At 36.4% G+C, this 20710-nt stretch overlaps 1 protein-coding gene and 1 long non-coding RNA gene across 2 annotated transcripts in view; one reads left to right on the top strand and one right to left on the bottom strand.

Moving 5' to 3' along the window:
• The window catches only part of Nf-YB (nuclear factor Y-box B), a 158765-nt gene that overhangs the window by 127325 nt on the left and 10730 nt on the right, over positions 1-20710 (top strand). The window lies entirely within an intron of this gene.
• LOC150076262 (uncharacterized) overlaps positions 13963-20710 on the bottom strand; it is a 229856-nt gene continuing 223108 nt past the window's right edge. The window contains exon 3 of the long non-coding RNA XR_016547824.1: positions 13963-14073. This is a non-coding gene — a long non-coding RNA (uncharacterized LOC150076262). The remainder of the gene's footprint in view (positions 14074-20710) is intronic.

Raw genomic sequence — 20710 nt, 5'->3', positions numbered from 1 at the left:
GTATATAATAATTTATTTCTATAGTGGTGTATCAACAATCAATGTACTGATTCTCCCCCCCCCCCCAACATTCAGTCAGTGAACATTTCATATCTTGATGTTTTGCTCCACTATAGTCTTATCGTAGTTTATATTAATTTGTGTATGTGAAATTTTTTGACTTGTGTGGTATAACTGTGTGCCATTGCCCACCCCCCATCATCATAAATTAATTTTTGTTCATTACTATAAGAGATTTCTGGTTTTTGTAGTCTTTAATGAAAATAAAGTAAATAAAAGTAGCTGTAAATAGAGGCAGCAATGCATTGCTGCCTCTTTACAGCTCTAAGCATGAGATATATATTAGATGAAAAATTTTTAAAAAAATGGTCCCCACCCCCTTTTATACCACAAGTGATTGCTCTTCACATTTGTTATTCTAACAGCACACTAGTTTACGTATGTTATGTGAAACTTAATCTGTTTTGAAAACATAATTTGAATGGGAAAAAAAAAGGATAAAATTTGTAGTGTTTTGGTATCTTACACTGAGTGGTTTAAGTTCCATGAACTTTCATTGCAAAGTTATACATACCAGTGTAGGCCAGGTGTTATTTTCACCAGTTGGATGTTCATGAAATGTAGTAGGTACTGCACAATATGAAAACCAAAGATACATGAGACGTACCTTGATTTCTCAGTTCATTACAGTTGACATATACCTCTTAGGATCAACCCTAATCCTCTCTTCTGTGATATTTTGTATATACCTCAATGTCTTTAAAATATTGTTGTACACACTTTTTTGCTGATGTTAGGCTATGTTGGAATCAAAGAAAATACAAGGCATGTCCAGAAAATAAAGATCCAAACCCTCCACAAACTACACAAATATTAAGAAACAAAATTTTAGTCAAAAAAATTATTTAGCTTACATATTTCACGGTTTTCTACATAATCACCAAGGGCATTTTAAGCATTTGTCATACATAGGAATCAATTTTTTTATCATTTGGTCATGAACATCTACTGGCTAATCTTTTAGCCAACAAATTTGTGACTTCAATTTTCCCTTCTTTGTCGCTGTAAAACTATTTTCTGGCCATGTGTTTTTTAAAATGCAAAAGGAGATGATAAACACTAAGTGCCAAGTGTGAGCTGAATGGCAGGTGGTCATAGATTGTTAATCCAGTACAGCTGGATTAACAGTTTGTGTGCAAGTGGCAGAGTGAGTGCATTATCTTGCAATTAACAAATACCCCTATAGTAAACCATGCCTTTTGTTCTGAATGGCTTGCCATAGACTTGCAGTATGTGTCTACATTTGGGGTTCTTCCTTGCAGCATAAGTTCAACTAACAAAATAACTTTTCTGTTCCAGAAATCAATGGACATGATTTTTCCCTGTTGATATTGTTTGACTTTCTTCATTCGAGTCGAGCCCGCTTCCTTCCACTGCAGAAGTTTTAATGTGTTTGCCATTTGTTTAACTTTGTGAACAGTGTCACTGTGGAGAGGAAGAAACCTAGGACCACCTCATACATGAATGTCCTACCTACGAAGACCTGTGCCGCATCCTCATGACAAAGACCCAGTTCACACTCAGGAACCAAGAACAGCTCGTGTTGCAAAATGAGGAACACTAACGTGCCTTCACACTCTTTGCGCAGTAGCTCTTTTCAAGACAAAAAAACTCTTCCACGACCATAGAACCACAGACTGACGCCTCGTAAAGCTACGGCATGGCTTCTCATCAAGTCTACAAGCCCACAACGATCAGTCCAAATCCTCCAAACCCAGCAACTCTTAAGAGTTGCTGGGTTTGAAGAAAGGAAAAGGGAAAGAATAAAGTACAAGGAAAGAAGTAAGAGAGAACTGCTTTGAAGGAAAGAAAGAAAACGTATTGACTGCGACAACCAAACCTGGACGAGATTCTGTCCCATGCCTTATCATCTTACCACGATCCCACAGCACCTTGCTGCCAACATGCCACCTGGCGATCTGGACCAGGCGTCTTGCCTGGCCACTTTCATTCCCTCTCCCTGGCGGGGGAGGGGACAGGGCATCTTTTCCGTCGCCTTGCTCCCCCCCCCGTTTCCCTCCTGGTAGGGCATGGACCTGCCCCACTGACTTCCTTGGGGGTGCCTTCTCTATTGCCCCCATATTTCTGTCTTTTCTCTCCAGTCTTCTCCCCTCCCCTCTATCTTAATGCAAGTGAAAATGCCCCACACAACAAAATTTAAATACCTTCAAATTAACTTTCGTCCATATTCTAGGCATTTCTTATTCAAGCAACATTACCCTTTGCAATTGAAATAAAACTAATTAAATGATTTTTTTTTTTTTTTTTTTTTTTTTTTTAGGTCCTAGCCACTGAAATCTCAGGAAATTAAGTGGCAGGACCTGCTAGAGTAAATAATTATAATACTGGTGTACCTGGTCTGCCTCCATGGGGCAACGTTGGGCCTCAGCAGGGGTCCAGCGGCTAAATGACCAGATAAACAACGGTACACAACACTACACATGAACAATATCCATACACTTTTAGATCTCTGGCATTTCCAGCAAACTGGCACCCATCACAAAGCAAGCAACGTGGAGACGGGGGGGGGGGAATCCCTGGTGCCGCTTGACACCAAACACACTTTACTTTGTGAACAGTAAACAGCATCTGAACTACCAAAAATTGTGTTCCAGATGGGTACACAATTTGTGGTAGTTCGGATGCTGTTTACAGTTTCATGAAGCAGTGACCCTGAGATAACAGAAAATTGTTTGCTTTCTCTCCTTCGAAATTCTTGCTTGCATCAACTTTCTCAATCAGACTCATCAATAACAGAACCTTCCACTCTTTTTTTTTTTTTTTTTTCCATCATGGATGTCAGTCCTCCCTGCATCTTTGCTATGCTCCAGTCATTCATAATGTCTTCTCTATAAGTCTGTTAACTACTAATTGCCAATGAATGCTGGCATGCTTCAACATTGCCAAGGTTTTTGATAGGTACACTTACTGTTAACTTGAACTCAACAACACAATGCATTCACAGTAATATGCCAATTTAGTGTGTATATTAACTAATACTAAGTGTCTGCCATCATGGCAGTGTCCCCCACCATTTGGTTATAAGGGTTGCTGTATGTGTTGGGCTTTTACTTTATGGACATGCCTTACCTCATAGTTTAGCAGATGTGTGAAATCAGATACTTTGTGCAAATAATCTGAAATAAATTAATAGTATATGCTAGTAAAGTAAATTGTCAAACCTATAATTCAAGTATGGCCGTCAGGTTTTAGCAGCAGTCATAAAAAGCAAATATTTTATCTCTGTGACAGTCTTCTAACAGTTTTATACAGAAAACTAATATAAGTTTTATAATATTATTTTAATTGTCAGATACATGTTTTTCATGATTGTGTTTTGTTTTTAGTTATGAATAGGCTACTTTTTTTTTTTTTTCCTTATTTTACAGGAGATTTTTCCAAGTTCTGATAGTAGAGTATAAAAGGCAGAATTTTGTATCTATTTTAATTATTTATTTTTTTCATTTATTCATCCTGAAGTTCAATACACTTATTGTGTTTAATCCTTCAAAAAAATTAAATAAATAAAAGTTCTCAAGTTGGTCATCAAATCGGGCTTCTATAGCTGTTTTTAGCTCTTCATCTTTAAATTGAGTTCCACAAAGATGAGACTTAATTTCTGAATAAATAATAGTCATTTTTTGGGGGGGGAGATCTGAATTAGTATGAGAGGTGGCTTAATTGTTCAAATCCATATTCATGAATTTTAGCCTCTACAACCTGGGCTTTGTGCATGGGTATATTGTCATGGAGATGCAAAACCTGATGACCCAACTTTCCTCAACTGTTTTCCCAAATTGCAGCTTTCACTTGGGCATAAGATTTCTCTGTTATTGTGGTTTTAGGTGCAAGTTAATTAATTAATAACAATCCTCTTGTGTACAAGGAAATTGAGAGCCAATGCTTTTCGAAAACTGAGTTCTATACTTTTTCAGGGCAGGGTTGGAGATTACATGCTGCCACTACATGCTATCTAATTTGGATACAGATTCATAAAATCATAGCCAGTTTTTATCACCGGTCACCAAATTGGATTAAATCCTATCTGGATTAGCAAGAAGTAATTTTAAATTCTCCTTCTGGTGTTTTTTAATGAATGAAAAGGTTGCACAAACTTTGGTAATTCCTAAACATATTCATGAGAATGTAAAGAGTACTTTTTCAAGTTCAGACACTTCAATTCTTCTGTTTTCTAAAATTTTTTCTTCTGAAATAGAAGTTGTTTCAGAACTGATTGCTTCAGATGGCCGAGCAGACCTTGGATCATTCTAAACTGACTCCCTTCTTGTAACAGTACCGTAAGTAATACCTCCCCAAACACTAGTCATTTTGTTATAGATTTCTTAAGCATTTCTGTGCTCTTTTGTCAAAAATTTGATTACTGAATGATGTTCAATTTGCTGGATATTCATTCTTCTTCCACCAACCAACATAAAAAAAAAAAAAAAAAAAAATTTATTTTAGAACCTGTGTAAAACGGCTTTCACATACAATTTTTTTTTTTTTTTTCACTTTATTTTATAAGACATTAAGCTATCAAAATAACTTATTCTATATTTTATTAATACATTTTAATATACCCTGTTCTCAGAACTTTTTGACTATCTCTTGTGATAGTCTCAGTTGTACTCTTAGAGAATAAGTTACTAAAATTTGAGTTTTTAGAGCCTTCTATCATTTCTAAAACTTACTGTATGCTCATTTGATTTTAAAGGAAGTTTACTTACACACTTTGGTGTGATAAAAATCTGTATTTATTATTGTATTCTATTTGGATAACTTTGTCAGTTCACCAAAAATATCCAAACACCCTGATAAAGTATCACTTTATCAGGTGCACTCTGATTTTCTTTCCTCTTTTCCTTATTATTACCTCATTACATTTCGCACTTATCATGTTTAATGGTTTTTCTATTACTAGAGCACTAATAAAGTACCCAAGTATTTATATAACTTATGCATTTTAAAATTTGTATGTGTGTGTGTATATATATGATTGGAGAAGACCAAAAAAATAGTTTTGTGAGTGAGAGAAATCACTCTTTTTTTTATATCCTCCCCCTGCCTCACAACATATACAGGGATTTTCATAATGTGTGCTCTACTTACAGGATCAATTCGGGAGTTGAAAATAACAAAAGTTTGTATAAACATGTCCAGTTCTAAACAGTTGTGGAGCTATGGCTGTTTGAATTTTAAAAAATAACTATGGAATTTTCAATAGTAAGGAAAAAAAATAAGAATAATTTAATAAGCTTGTTCATATTTTTTTAACATTCAAATCTCCATGCCCATTTTTCTTTTCTTTTTTTTTAATTAAAACAACTCTAAGCTCTGTAACTGTTCAGAACAAACACATGATTATATAAAGTTTTGAAGGTGCCTCCGTAGCCACGTGGGCAGGAGCAGCAGTGCGTAGCACACTCTTCTTGATTAGACCGGGGTTTGAGCCCATGACCACCAAATAAAGAGGATGTGGAAAGGTCAGGGAATGACCACCGCATATCCCCAGAGCAATATGGCCTTAGTTGCTAATGCTCTTAAAAACCAAATAACAACATAACAAAGTTTTGAATGATTCTGAAAGTATGGCCCACATGTTATGAAACATCCTGTATACAGCAACAGATCATGCCATAAATATTATCATATACAGGATTCAACAAACATACTGACATGCTTATTTCTAGCAAGCAAAAATTGCTACAATAACCAGAAAAATTATTACATAAGTTTATTATTTAAAAAAAAAAAAAAAAAATTTTTCCAGAAGAAAATAATGCAACTTTGTGTATAATCGGCAATTATTATACATATAAACACCTAATAAAATAATAGTTGACAATACCAGCATCCATTTAATCCTGGTAATGTACAGTTTAATACAATAAATCTACATTATACATCTACAGGCAGTTCTCACTTTACAAGTTCCTGGGTTTATGAGTTTTTCCTTCCAAGTATCAAGTATCAACAAAATTGAAAATATGAACATTAATTGCAAAAAATGAATGTTAAACATTCATAAGTACTGCATCAAAACCACGTGCGTAGCTATACAGTAGAGTTAGTTCCAGAGACACCATTGTATCGTGAAAATATCGTAATGTGAACCCAAATAACACATTGTTTTTTGGTAATTCATTTCAAGACCTTGGATTTTGAAATTTTTGCTGTATAACTAAGCTATTTATCTCTCTAAAATTTCATTTTTAAGGTCATGAGCATGATCTTAAGGCCATATAAAAGGTTGTGAGTGTCGTTTGTAAATTGTATTAGTTACCAATTCAAATCATTAAAATGCACTACACTTTCATCGTTATCATATGTTCCATTATAAGAATCAATTTTGAATGCCTTTGTGATATTTTTCTAAAGCACTTTCCGGTTTATTGGGCTTTTCTGTTAGTGCATCTAATTATAAACGGGTAGGTAAAGTCGATCTTATTGCATTTGCAATAATACTGATAGCTGGAATACTGTGGGATTTTACATTATTATGGTGAAATGTGTTTCCCTTTACTGACATCTTCAATCATATAAAAAAAAAAATTTTAAAAATCTTTTCTTCATTCCTTTTTTTTTAAAGCTTCGTAAACTTGTTATTCCATGTGAATCGTGTTATTTGCAATTTCTGTGTGGCATTAAAAAATGCTTATGCATATGCAATCATGAAATTTATAATTAAAAGAGAAGATTATCATTGAAACAAACACCTCTTGAAGCATTTCTGAAGAAGATGACTCCTTATGCAACAAACCAACGAGTGCTGAGCCAATAATGATTGATCAATGAGTGTGTGTGCATTTAGTTGATGATGAAGAATAAACATTCTTTAACATTTGTAAGTCATAAATAATTTCTCTATTATTATAATTTGTTTGATTTTACAGGCTATATTTCCATTTCTTTGGATAAATCAATCATTGTTTAAACATAAACTAATTAGCTAACTAATTTCATTGTTGATAATGTAACTCCTATTACAGTAACTAAGGTGTTCCATTATTTCTATGGGAAATAAATTCCCGCTTTACGAGTTTTCACTTTTCGAGCGCGCGCGCTAGGAACGAATTAGCTCGTAAAGTCAAGAACTACCTGTACATATCTTTAAATCTACATCATCACAAAATAAAGTATCAGTATTTTATATAAAGAAAAAAGTCTGGAACGTTGAAAGCAATTGCAAATTCATGAAACATGTGTCACAGTGAAGCTTGCAACTAGCATTTTTTTTTTCTTGGTCATATAAAAACAATGTTACATTTCATGCAAAAAACAAAATGTACATGCTTATCTAATCAGTAACTTTTCAAGCATGAATAAATTTCACAGTGAACATTTACACTGTAAAGCAAATTTACTGCATGCCCCAAATTACACTATATATCAGTGTATTATAAAAACATGTTAGCAAGTCAAAAATGTAGATAAAATGTCATTATAGATAACTGTAACATGTTTCCATAACCTGCTGTGTGCAATTCCTTTAACTCTTTCATGAATGAGTTTGCTAAATACAAAGGGTACTAGGAAAGTTTTGCAATACAGCTTTGTTTATTTAATTTTTTCAAAGTAATTTCCTCTACATTCAATACACCTCTCCATCCTCCGAAACCAATCTTTAAACCAGTTCTGGCAAGTTTCACTAGGGAGTAAAGCACACTCGTTGTCCCAAGCCCGTAGAAGGTCCTCATCACTGGAAAACCGCCTCCCTTTTAGCTTCATTTTCACATGCGGGAACAGTGCAAAGTTGCAGGGAGCAAGGTCTGGACTGTAGGGAGGGTGCTCGAGAAGTTTCAGTCCTGTCGTGGTCAAATATTCGGTGCAGGCTTTGGCGCGGTGAGCTTTAGCATTATCGTGATGGAGGTACCAGGTGTCCATTCTTGACTTTGGCCGCAGGTTCTTCATAGATCCAATGACTTTAGGCAGGCATTGTTCAGTATACCACTTAGCTGTGACTGTCTTCTGCGTGTCCAAAACAACACGTTCCACAATTCCACTCGATTTGAAAAATACAGCTTTCATTTTCTTCTTTACAGATCGGGATTTTCTGACAATTACGGGTGTGTCGTCATCATCAAAGACCCAAACTTTGTTTTGAGCCTTGGTCAGCAGATCGTAATAGTACAGCCAAGTCTCGTCACCTGTCACGATGTTGTTCACATACCGAGATTGTCCCTTATCAAACTTTTTTAACATCTCCCGGCACCAAGTCACACGTCGTGTCATCTGCTCTTCAGTCAGTTGATGAGGCACCCAGAGAGAACAAAGTTTCTTCACGTGCAAATGATCTTGCAGAATCGAACGAATTGCTGGTGCATTTAGGCCCAAAGTATCCTCTATCTGTTGGTAGGTCACTCGCCTGTTTTCGTCAAGCATTTTCCTCACAGCAGTAACGTTTTCCTCCTTAACTGACGTTCGTGGCCTTCCCGGCCTCTCAGAATCCTCCAGAGTGAAATTTCCCCTTTGGAATTCTCTATACCACCTGAATATCATTGTACGATGTGGACAATCATCATCTAGTGCAAGAGTCATTTCTTCTAAGCACTGGTCTATGGTTAAACCACGCACGAAATTATACCGCAAAACTGTCCTTATCTCATTTCGTGACCACGATGCCATCGCAAGCACTTTACACTCTCACTACTAATGAATAACTGAGCCCATCGACTTGGCGCGGTGGCTACTATGCACGTATGAACATGTCTCAACATGCAGCAACAAGCAGCTTCCTGTGATTCATTGTTGCGTCATACTGCAAAACTTTCCTAGTACCCTTTGTATGTCTGGACTTCCAGTACATTTTCTGCTGTCTGTGAAATAATTTTTTTTCATGGAATTTTTAAAAAATTGTGAAAATTATGTAAAAATTAACTTTGCCTGTAAATGCTTTTAAATATTAATTGGTTCTTATTTTGATTTTTCAACATTAGAACAAAATTAATTAATTTCAAAAGTTAAATCTGAACTGAATAAAAAAAAAATTCATAGTTATTTATTTGATGTAGTAATACCCTCTATATCTATTTTCATACATTTATCACTTAATTCAACTTCATCAATTTCTGATCCCAATTCTGGTGTTGATTGTACAACAATGGCTGACAGGTGCAGTCTTCACCATTGATATTCACTGCTATTTTTATTCATTAAACCATCTATTAAAACTATCCACTTAGAAACATACTACAAGATTTAAAGACAATTTATACATTAACAGATACAGTATTTAAACAACCCTGGAAAATTTAAATGTACATACTCTGGAAAGGGTTCATTTGAAAATTTCCTGATATTTTGCACATCTCATATCTTAGAATATCAAATTTGTGTTAAAATTTTTGCATTATTTTATTTTGTGAAATAAGTCAGTAGACACTTTCAAAAAATAAAAAATACACTGTCCATTCAAAACGTTGACCTCCCCGCCCGGTGGCATGTATATTGTGTTGAGAACAGGTAAATGTGATACTGTAGGTTCATGGCATGTGATCATAAACTTTCAAAAAAAGGGATGATTGTTGGGTACTGGTTGAAGAGTGACAGTATTATGGAAACTGAATATCTTGTGGGCTGTCGTGAGTACTGTAATTAAGGTGTTCCCAAGAGTGGACAGATAGTGAACAGAGCAGCAGTCACCAGGCTGACAGTGAGTGCCCATGCCTCATCAGTAGTTGTAGTGAATGTAAGCTGTCCTGCCTTGTGCATGCCAATAGATAGAAAACTGTAGAATGGCTTACAATGGATTTTAACCAGGAGACAACCAGTGGTATTTCCAAGACCACGATCCAACGAACCGTCCTCCAATAAGCTACTAGAGTTGGCATCTGGTCAAGGTGCTCATGTTTACAGCCACCAATCATCACCACCTAATGTTTACATCACTGAACAATTGGGAAAAAAAGTTGCTTTTTCCAATGAATCACATTTCTACTATTCCATGTGGAAGGTATGGTGACAGACCTGTGAGGAATCACTCTGTTGTCCTGATCCAACAGAAATAGGGAGTGTTTTGGTATGGGATGTTTCTCTGGGAATCTCTCGGATCCCTCTTATCTCTAGGCCACACTCTGAATGCTAAAAGCTACATATCAGTTGTCGCTGATCAGGTACACCCCTTCATGGTGACTGTCTTCCAGGATTGCACAGATGTGTTCCAGCAGGATAATGTGCCTGCCATGTTGCCAGTATTGTGTGACTGGTTTGCTGAACAAGAAAGTGACTTTCAGGTCTTACCTTGGCTACCAAATTCACTGGATATAAAGCCCATAGAATGTCTGTGGGATTACACTAATCAAGAGATCCGGCATTTGAATACTCCACCACAGGCTATCTCAGATTAACAGGACAATATACCTCCTGCAACATTCGGAGACCTTATAGAGTTAACACCTTGCCATGTGGCAAGCAGTATGTTGAAAAGAGGAGGACATACCCACTCTTAGCTAGGTTATCACAATGTTTGAAATAGACAGTGTATATCCTATACTAGCCAGGAAGAAAATAAAATACATTCTTAGTCAATTCCATTCATGTTCCAAATTCTGAATTGAATGTAAAGCTAATTTGTTAATTTTGTTATTGGACATAGACATATTACATAATAAATTTAAAAGCTTTATTTGATTTACCTGCAGCATTATTATTAGTCAAGACATACAAAGGGTACTAGGAAAGTTTTGCAATATGACGCAACAATGAATCACAGGAAGCTGCTTGTTGCTGCATGTTGAGACATATTCATACGTGCATAGTAGCCGCCGCGCCAAGTCGATGGGCTCAGTTATTCATTAGTAGTGAGAGTGTAAAGTGCTTGCGATGGCATCGTGGTCACGAAATGAGATAAGGACAGTTTTGCGGTATAATTTCGTGCGTGGTTTAACCATAGACCAGTGCTTAGAACAAATGACTCTTGCACTAGATGATGATTGTCCACATCGTACAACAATATTCAGGTGGTATAAAGAATTACAAAGGGGAAATTTCACTCTGAAGGATTCTGAGAGGCCGGGAAGGCCACGAACGTCAGTTATGGAGGAAAACGTTACTGCTGTGAGGAAAATGCTTGACGAAAACAGGCGAGTGACCTACCAACAGATAGAGGATACTTTGGGCCTAAATGCACCAGCAATTCGTTCGATTCTGCAAGATCATTTGCACGTGAAGAAACTTTGTTCTCTCTGGGTGACCGCATCAACTGACTGAAGAGCAGATGACACGACGTGTGACTTGGTGCCGGGAGATGTTAAAAAAGTTTGATAAGGGACAATCTCGGTATGTGAACAACATTGTGACAGGTGACGAGACTTGGCTGTACTATTACGATCTGCCGACCAAGGCTCAAAACAAAGTTTGGGTCTTTGATGATGACGACACACCGGTAATTGTCAGAAAATCCTGATCTGTAAAGAAGAAAATGATAGCTGTATTTTTCAAATCGAGTGGAATTGTGGAACATGTCGTTTTGGACACGCAGAAGACAGTCACAGCTAAGTGGTATACTGAACAATGCCTGCCTAAAGTCATTGGATCTATGAAGAACCTGTGGCCAAAGTCAAAAATGGACACCTGGTACCTCCATCACGATAATGCTCCAGCTAACCGCGCCAAAGCCTACACCGAATATTTGACCACAACAGGACTGAAACTTCTCGAGCACCCTCCCTACAGGCCAGACCTTGCTCCCTGCGACTTTGCACTGTTCCTGCATGTGAAAATGAAGCTAAAAGGGAGGCAGTTTTCCAGTGATGAGGACCTTCTACGGGCTTGGGACAACGAGTGTGCTTTACTCCCTAGTGAAACTTGGCAGAACTGGTTTAAAGATTGGTTTCGGAGGATGGAGAGGTGTATTGAATGTAGAGGAAATTACTTTGAAAAAATTAAATAAACAAAGCTGTATTGCAAAACTTTCCTAGTACCCTTTGTATATGAGGCAAAAAATCAAGCTTATACAACATCAGCCAAAAAAAAGGAAAAGAAAACCCTTCCGATTTCACCCATCCATTTGCTCCAAAAGTTTGTCCAGTTCTTGAATTCATTTAATCTATCAACTTCCACAACAACAGGTGGAATTTTGTTTCAGCAAACAGCCGTCTACTGGCTAAAGGCTAATTTTCACATATCAATTCTACAACTGTCTTTCCTCAATTTGAATTTATGTTCCCTCAGGTGCATAATATGAGCAAGAGGAAGAATCCCATCAGCATTGAGCCTGTTTAAACTATTCAAGGCCTTATACACCTCAATCAGATCACCTTGCAGGTGCCTAGTCTTGAGACACTGCAATTTGCAGAACTTAAGCCTTTCTTGTAAGAGCACTACACTGAGTGTAGTACTGCACAGTTGGTACATTACTCTGGGGTTACTCCTACCCATATGCAGTACTTTGCATTTGTCAATGTTAAACTTCAGTTGCCACCTCTCAACCCATCTGCACCAACTTTTCTAGATCCTTTTGCAGTAGCGTACTGTCATAACTGTCATAAAAAAACCTGCCAACCCTCGTATCGTCTGCAAACTTGGACATTAAGCCTGATATACTTCATCAATATCATTGATAAACAAAAAAAAAAAAAACAGCAATGGTCCCAACACTGAAGGGGGACCCCATTAATAACATTAGTCCCCAAAGAGCAGTGTCCATTGATTACCACTGTCTTTTTCCACTCAATCATCCCTTTATCTATAGCAGCAACTTGCCCTTAATGCCATACTGCTCCAATCAGTTTCATGTCCAACAGTATCAAAAGCTTTCCTGAAATCCAAGTATATGATATCAAAATCATTTTTTGCATCCAGTTCTTTGTCTTATCTAGATGGTCCTGCAATGCTTCTTTAACCTGACTCCATTATTTTCCCCAGAAGTTAAACTAACAGGTCTGTAATTATTCGTGTCATCCTTTGTGAATTGGGGATACATATGCACATCTCCAGTCCATGGGGACCTCCTCTGAATCCAAGCATGCTCTCATAATTATGGCTAAGGGTTTGCTTACTTCCTTTCCTGCTGCCTTTAATATAACTGGATAGATCCCATCCACCCCAGGTGCCTTTCTTGTGTTTAACTTCGACAATATCTCCTCCACTTTGCTGTTAGTTATTACAAAATCATTTAGCTTCCTATTAGAGTTTGATAAACTTCTGGTCTACACTTTCTTACAAAATTCCTCGTGTGAATGTAGATGCAAAATATTCACTTTGTCAGCTACCTGAGCAGGAGCATCGATATCACATGGACCAATCTGATTTATCCCCTTGCTTCTAGAGTTTACATAAGTAGTCTGCTTTTATCTTTGCATTCTTTGAGAGGTTTATGAACCCTAGATTGGTGTGTTTCTAAGTGGAACACAATTATAACCAAACAGGTACTCTTAGCATATATTTAACACGAGTTTTTAGTTTTTTTTATAAAAGTTAATTTTTAGCTTATTTGTTAAATTGGAAATGGTCTTTTATTGATTGATTTACATAACTCATCTTATTCTTATCACTTAATTTCTTGTTGGGTTCCCCCCCCCCCCATTGGATTATTATCTGGCCAATATTAATACAGCAAAATTGTTTTCGGAAAAGTACACATGATTTGTACACTGAATGGAATTATAGCTATGTGCAGGTGTGGATGAATTATGTTTTTATCTCCAACTAAAAAAGATAGAAGCCATATTCAAATGGCATCTAAAAATTACTTTCAAGTTTATTTTATCCAGTTTACAATGTTATTGTTATCCCAAGCAGGAAAATTATTACAACCCAAACCCTGGCCCCAATGAACTTTACTAGGGTCATTTTTTTAAGAAAATTTATTTCAGATAGATGAAATTGCTACAAAAATTAGATTTGAGTATGGCACTTATTGACAAGTAAGTGAAATAAAATCAAGTTTTTGTTACTTTGTTGGTGGGATATTGCAGTTAACTTTATCAGCAACCACTAGATGCAAACTATGTAATCCTGTATTCACAAACAGCAAGTTGGCCTCTGTTAGTTTTTCAAGTCATTAAGTCATACCTGGAACAGAACAAAAAAAGAATTACTAAAGCATTTGTATAAATCTTTAATAGATCTGGATTTTGAATTCAGGTTTTCACAAGGAAAGTGTGGTATTCTGAATACTTTTAGTGGACCCATGCAAGGTACGCTATGAAATTTTGTGAGCAGTTTTTGTAATCTGAAGGAGAAATAAAATATTCTACATTTGTACTTTATATAAAAACAATCGCATTGCAGACTAGTAAAGGGGATAAATCTATTGTGATGGTGAAAACTGAAATAAGTTCAAATTCTCTACATTTTGATGTTAATTAAAAAAACTAGATGTTAGTGTCAATTGTAAGTATGCACAAACTAAGCACTGGTAGTGTGTTATTCAAGATTCCTACATTCTAATGTTCATTTAAAAGAATTAGTTTTTAATGTAATAAGCATGTATATATATTATCTCTTATCATCTAGGCACTTTTCATCTAGTTTAATTTGAACAGAAAGGAACATCCAGCCAACTCATTAAGTTAAAGAAAGAAAAAGCTCAGTATGCTAAAGTTGTATACTCCCCCCCCCCCACAAGTATGAAATAGTTAATGTCACGGTTTTAACCATATAAAATTCAACTTTTTTTACCATTTACAGAAAACTCATTATTAGATATCACTTATTATTATTTTTCTGGTTGAAAGCATTCCTAATTTACCCTGATTTCAGTAAAGTGTATGTGGTATCCCACAAAAGGCTTTTATATGCAAACTGGAGCAAATTGGGATTACCAGGATTCTACGATCCTTCATTAGATCAGGCATTGGCTGAGTGATAGGAGACAGAGAAAGGTAGTCATAAATGGAAACTCTCCAGAATGGACCAGTGTAGTAAGCAGAATCCCTTGGGTATCAGTGCTGGAGCCGCTCCTGTTTCTAATCTTCCTTAATGACATTAAGAGGGAAGTAGAGGCAAAGCTGATTTGAAGGAGGAGGAGAGGTGGTTAATGACTAGAACTAGACCACATTACTTCAAAGTGACTTGGATTTGTTGCAGATATGGTCTAAAAATGGCAAGCTTAATACTTCTAAATGTAAAGGTTTTGCACCTGGGGAGTGGAAATTCAGTAGCTATTTATGAACTAAGGAGAGGGGGAGTTAAGTAATTCCATGAGGGAAGAAGCTTGGTAGTTTCTGATACAATCTTATATGAAATTTGCTGTATGGTGCAGAGAGGCATCTGGAAAGTATGGTGTCCTATGATTTATAGGATATTTGCAAGTAGGGAGAAGGGTGTCATTTTCCTTCTGTATAAGAAATAGTAATTGGACTACTGCATTCAGCTTTGGATGCCACACCTAAAACAAGACTGTTTCTAGATAGGGTTCAGAGAAAGGCAACCAGACTTGACAAGTGGCACTGATTAATATTCATATGGTGAACTGCTTATAAGTTGGAGATTACAAAGATTTATTTATTATTTTGTTTAATGACAGATGCAGAAATTTCTGCTTCCTTGCATCATTTAGCCATTCTGAACTAATCTCATTAGTTCAGAATGGCCCATATGAAAAGATTTTGGACAGTGAGAGTGTGTTACTAAAAGTTCTTCACATTCTGAGTTAATTGCAGCTTGGTGTATCATGTCAACTGTCGTAATCCTTGGTTATTATTTGTTAAAACTATCAACACCAAGATATACCTCCAACACTGTTCAAGATGAGCTTCATGTTTATGGGTTATATCATATATATATATATATACACACAAAAATTGTGATCAAAAGTTAAATGACATTTCTAATACTAATGTTGAAAAATAGTAAAATTTTAGGAAAAAGTGACAAAACAGATCTATAAGAAGATCTGTAAAGATGGGAAATTCAGAACACCAGGGTAGATCCAAGAAGACAGAAATATAAAAATATATTAAGAAATTTTTGGCAAATAAAACAGTTAAATCCTTACTGGAATATAAAGAAAAGTGCAAGAATGCTAGGATATGTGTGAAAGGGGCCAAAATAAAAATCCTGGGAAGATTTTGAAGTCTAGGTAAAAATCTCAGAAGAAGGTAATGAAAAACAATAAGGGAGAGATAAAAACATAAGAGAAATACGGATTAAAGAATTTGTAAACAAAGATGCTGAAGGTACCACTCAAGAAGAAAAAAAGACTGAAATCAAAAAAGTAAATAAGTGATAATATCACTTGCTGATGTTGAAAGTGGCATGGAAAATAGCCCACTTTTTAAAATGATAATTTGACTGATTTGATCAAAAATTGGTCAAATTATCTAGGCATTATTTTCTGAAGGAAAAGTTACAGAATATTGAAACAGGACATTATTTGTAGCGATATATAAAAAGAGGGACAGAGCTGGATATGGTAAATACAGAGGATCTTTATTCATTGGTATACCAGTTAAAATCTATACAAGTATCTCAGAGAAGAGTGTGAATAGGGGGATGTCAGGACCAAATATTTCTATTAAAACAAATCATAGAAAAACAAAACGAGATCCCATGTTGTGGACTTGACTTTGAAAAGGTGTATGACAAAGTATTTAGAAAACATGGGAAACTTTGCATGAAGTATAATCTTTCCAGGAGAATAAATAATTTATAGAAAATTGGCCATGAAAACTGAAGAAAGCATTAGCAACTGGTTAAAGGTTAACCTCTGAATGAGATACAGCTGCACCTTATCACCACTTTTTTATAATTTTCATGTCTGACAAAGTTTTGGGAGATGTAAAAATTGGATCATTGTTTCATCATACAGTCACTCTTTCAAGAATCTCATATATATATGTTTTTTTTTTTTGTTGTTGAGATCTCCATATATTTCAAGTGAGTTCTTATAATTGCCTTATACTGTGGGATTATGACTTCCTTATTTCTAGATGCTACTGATCATTAAATCTTTGATAGGACACCATGGCCTTTCCTGGTCTCTTGTCTACACTGATCAGAGAATATCATATCTGCCTGTATAATGACTCCAAGATCCCTTTCCTCTTTTACTGTATTAATTCAATTCCACCAAGTGTATGTTATTTTACAATAACATACACTTGGTGGGTTGCTATTCTACAAGTGTAAAACCTTGCATTTTACTGCATTAAAATACAGCTGTCATCTCTCTGACCATGCTTGAAACCTGAAGTTGCACTGCTTTAGAATGATCATTAACCACTCTCCCAATTTTACATCATCTGCAAATTTTGACATCATGCTCTCTCTCTATCCCTGCACCAATGTCATTTTCATTTCAGTGAAAAACGAACCCTGGAACCCCCCCCCCCCCACACTTCTGACATTACACCAAACACAAGAATATCTGTGAAAAGATCAAAACCTCCCAAACACTCCCTCATTCATTTCACAAATATACGTGGTTGCAGTTCTAATCCCAGTTATCGGTTGATTCAACCACTGCTCATCTCAGTTGTCCAAATTATTCTCTGTATGATTCCTTTCACTTCAAAGGTGGTACTTGTGCATATGTTTGTTCTGATATTCCCTGTCAGAAACAGTAATTTGAAATCTCCTCTGGCTTAAAATCTCTCTACTACATTCTGTCAAATTCATCTGTTGCTTCTATCGTTCTCCCAACTCTACTATTTGACTTCCTCTATTTGAAACCTGACTTTTTCCAATCCAACTTTCCTAACAGTGAGATAATTTTCCTTGGTGATTTTAATGTTCACAACTCCAGCTGACCTCTGTTTTCTGGTCACACGAACCCAGCTGGTCAAGATGCTGAGGCTTTTGCAATTACTAATGACCTCACATAGATTGTCATTAACCTACCAGAATACCAGACAATCCTAACCATGCATCCAATATGCTTAATCTTTTTCTCACAAACAACCCATCTAATTACATGGTCAAGGTGAGTGGTCCTCTAGACACCTCAGATTACAACATGGTGATGGTCTCTACTCCAATGGAACCTTTCTCCCATGGCCATTCTCTCAACCTCATGTTGTTTGACATTACAGGGATGCAAAATGGAATGATCGAGATTTCTTTTCCTTAGTCAGAGTACTGTTTCGAATCTTCTGATGTTAATGTTTGCTCTGAACATGTCAGTGAAATTATTCTTGTAGGGATGAAATCCTATATTACACTTCATCTTAAAATTTTGTCCTTTATCTAAACCTTCATTTTCCAATAAATGTGCTAAGGCTGCTCAAGAGAAGATTGTTGCACATCGCAATTGGCATGCATCCAAATTTCCAGGTTCATTTTCTACCTACACCAAAGCTCACAACAATTGTAAAGCAGTTATAAATCAATCCAAACTAGGTTTCCAACAATCTGAGGTAGAAAACTTGCTTCTTGTCCAAATAGTAGTAGAGCATTCTGGTCTCTCTTTTGGCTGCAACTTTTGCCCATGTCTATTCCCACCTCTGTCAAAACCAAATGGTTCTATTGCCACTTCAGCCAAAGATAAAGTTGACCTGCTAGCATCCTACTTTCCTTCCAACTTATGTATTGATGATCTTGGTAAACCTCCTCTTACCATTCCCAGTACATTCCATCCAGTGCCTCCTGTGGGCTTCCATCAAAAGCATTTTGAACAATCTTGATGCTAAGAAAGCACCAGGTCCTTATGGTATTTCTCCATTTGTTCTCAAAACGTGTGCTCCTGAACCTTTATGCCTTCTGCTTGGAAATTTGCTCATATTCAGTAGTTCCTAAAAAGGATGACAAATACCTCCCATCCAATTTATCATCCCATTGCACTTTTACTGTTTCTAAAGTAATGAAGAAATCAATTAACTGGCAACTCTTAAACTATCTAGAAACCTTCCATCTAATCAACAATCACTAGTATGAATTCCGTCAGTGACAATGCACTGGTAATATTCTGGCTTATATTACCCATCTATGCACAAATTCAATGGAAAAGTTTGATGATCGTGTTTGGCAGAAAGGTCTTCTAAATAAGCTTCCATCTTATGGTTTTCCAACTTGTTTTTTGTAATTGGGTATCCAGTTTTCTCTCTGACCGCTTGCTGCAGGTGATGGCTCTCTGTCTTATAACTACTCCGCTAATTCTGGTGCTCCCCAAGGTTCAGTTCTTTCTCCCACCTTTCTCCCACTCTTGTATGTTAATAATGACTTTCTGTTGACTGGAAATGCTATCCATAGTTCTGCTGATGATAGCATATTGCATTCCACCTTCCAGGTGGAATGCAAAATGCTATGCACAAATAACTCTTCACAAATGCTCTGCTCAAATAGCTTCAACTTAGCATATGATGGAAGAAAGCAAGCTTATATAGCATCAGCCAAAAAAAAACAAAAAAAAACCCTTCCCATTCCACCCATCCATTCACTCCAAATGTTTGTCTAATTCTGCCTTGAATTTATTTAAGCTGTCAACTTCCACAACTACAGATGGAAGTTTGTTCCAGCAATCAACCACCCGCTGGCTAAAGGCAAATTTCAGCACATCTATTCTACAGGGTGTTTCATAACGGATACAACCCTAAAATGAAGAAGGTAGAACTTACGGGCAGGCAAATGTTATGTCAAGTTTGAAGTATCAGTGGCAGCACTGCACCCAAGGTAAGAAGTTGAGTGACTGTGACATGCATTAGTCTCAGTCAGGCATCCAGTCTGTTGTGTTGTGTCGGCCATATCATTTTCCAAGAATGAGTGTGTGTTTATTGTGGAGTCTTACTTTGCATATAAATCTTATAAGCATGTGCAAGTCAAGTTTCAGATGATTTCCTCATTTGTTTGTCCCCAACAAGTTAACAATATCGCGTATAATTGCAAAATTTCATGAGACTGTGAGTGTGGAAGACAAAAAGAGCCCAGGTCGGCCATCATTGTTAACTGCAAACATTCTGGATGATCTGAATGAACATTTATCCTGCTCACCAAGAAAATCGCTTAGGAAGTTATATTCTCAAACCAGACTGTCACCAACTACTGTTTTCAGGGCTACAAAGAAGTTAAAATTGCATGCTTACTGTATTGGTGTCATTCATGAACTGAAAGAACCTGACCATGAAAAACATGTACGGTATTGTCGTTGGTTTTCTTCTTTTGTTGATGAAAATGGAATTGAGGAACAGTAAACCCCCGCTATTCGCGGTTTCGCGTATTCGCGATCGCCGATTTAATATAAAATGAAACCTAAAAAAAATGTGAATTTTAAAGCGCCGTGAATATTTTCCGCCATAAAAAAACATGGGCGTGGCTAGAATTATCTTTCCCAGTCAAAACAGCGCTCAGTGGGTGGGGGGAGAGGGGTGACAAAATCGTGAGCGTGGATGTTTCTCGCTAATCTTTGTTCAGTATGTGTTATGCACTTGTCATACAATGTTTCATCGTTTGCTTTTAATTTATACGCTTATAAATTGAATAAATTTATCAATTTATAAATCGATATGCTTACAAAAATGATAAATCTACCGTTTTGCAGTGTAAAACAGACTTTTTCGAGCGTGTTAACGGAAGATAGTGACTTTATTGTGGACAAGTTCTTTCTAACCCATACAAAAATATGGCTACGAATAACAAGGGAAATGTGAAAAGATCAAAGAAGGTGATGATACATTAGCGAATAAAATTGAGTTATTAGACAAAATTTCTAATGGTGAAAGTGTCTCAGTGGCAAAACATTATAAAATCAATGAGTCAACGGCACGATCAATCA

This window comes from Mastigoproctus giganteus, chromosome 13 (genome assembly GCF_048544385.1).
Source record: "Mastigoproctus giganteus isolate SK-2022 chromosome 13, ASM4854438v1, whole genome shotgun sequence".
NCBI lineage: Eukaryota > Metazoa > Arthropoda > Arachnida > Uropygi > Thelyphonidae > Mastigoproctus > Mastigoproctus giganteus.
Note: the sequence above shows the minus strand (reverse complement) of the source record. Positions and strands in the feature narration are given on the sequence as shown.